Raw genomic sequence first — 1,462 nt, 5'->3', positions numbered from 1 at the left:
AGTTCTCATGGGCTCCAAATGCTATGTTTAGGTCTAAACGCCATTGATCGTAGGATTAATTTCACCAGGGATTCGGGGAAAGATGTAGATTCCCCATGTATGGGTGTCAAGGTTACTAGATGTGGTGTGCGTACTGTAAGACCTTCGGTACACACACCATCAATTTATTCGACTTGTCGCTCTAATGAAGTAGGCGAGTGTCAGCAATATGTCTCGTGGTTTTATCGTGGCGTGTTTATCTTCTGCCGTTAGGTCAGGTGATAGAAATGCCACTTGCACGCATAAAGTAGCAGATTGACGGTGACCAACTTTAAACAGAACTTGATTAATTGTCACACACATTAATTAAAATAATAAAAAGCATAGAAATAACTTAACTGGTTCTGGATGCTATTTACAATGGACAATCTGAAGGCCCTTTGGTCTTGGTACATATCTCGGATACTTGACAAAGTGTCAACACATTTCTCTTCATGGCTATGAACTGGAATATGGTAATCTTATTAGGCGCAGACTGAAACTTGACTATAGACTGGTACAGACAAATGCAGACTGCCTAATCGGAGGTCTGTACGCTCGTTATAATACCTCGCGCGTTCAGGTATCACTGCGCGAGTGTGATCCGCGAGAAGAAAAGGTTCTACGTTAGCAGCAATGTCATTGCCTGTGTTACATATTAATACACGGATCGGCGGGAGCCAAATTTGGTCCGTCTTTATGACAGTGCCATCTCGTAGTGCGGAGACGGACGAGCGCTGCGCCTGCGCTGTTGCGCTTAGCGGGGCGCGTTGTATTGGGAAGGTTGTGTACGCGCTGGCTACGCGAAACTATTTACACAACACTAGAAAAGAAGATGGCTCCTAGGATAGGTGCGTGTTTCGTAAACCAAGACACATCGATCTCTAATTACGATCTGCTAGCAGCAAACACACATCCTAATGCAGTGTTGTACTGAAATGTGCATCACAAACGACCTAATTGACAGAGACCCGTGATTTAAGGTCCGAAAAGCATGGAAACCAGAATTGGCAGTATTAATGCATCGTCGGCCGCAAACGAATTAAACGAAATCGCACCGATGAGGAACTAAAGCCGAGACAGCTAAGTCAGGCCTCAGTACTTTGACCACTGGCATACTCTGATATCCGAGACTCGAGACCGGATTTTTCCTCCCCGTGGACGTTGAGTTTGTGGCTCGTTTCTCCGACAGGGGGCATTAGATGTCAACGCCTCCTTTAGCGAACTATTAACTGGGGAGCATCAACAGCTAGCCACTGTCACACCTGAAGATGACGACCAGCTGCCCCGTAGAAATATTGTATACATCTACATGACTACTCTGCAATTCACATTTAAGTGCTTGGCAGAGGGTTGATCGAACCACAATCACACTATCTCTCTACTATTCCACTCACGAACAGCGCGCGGGAAAAACGAACACCTAAACCTTTCTGTTCGAGCT

This window comes from Schistocerca gregaria, chromosome 3 (genome assembly GCF_023897955.1).
Source record: "Schistocerca gregaria isolate iqSchGreg1 chromosome 3, iqSchGreg1.2, whole genome shotgun sequence".
Lineage (NCBI taxonomy): Eukaryota > Metazoa > Arthropoda > Insecta > Orthoptera > Acrididae > Schistocerca > Schistocerca gregaria.
This window is presented reverse-complemented; position numbering follows the sequence as displayed.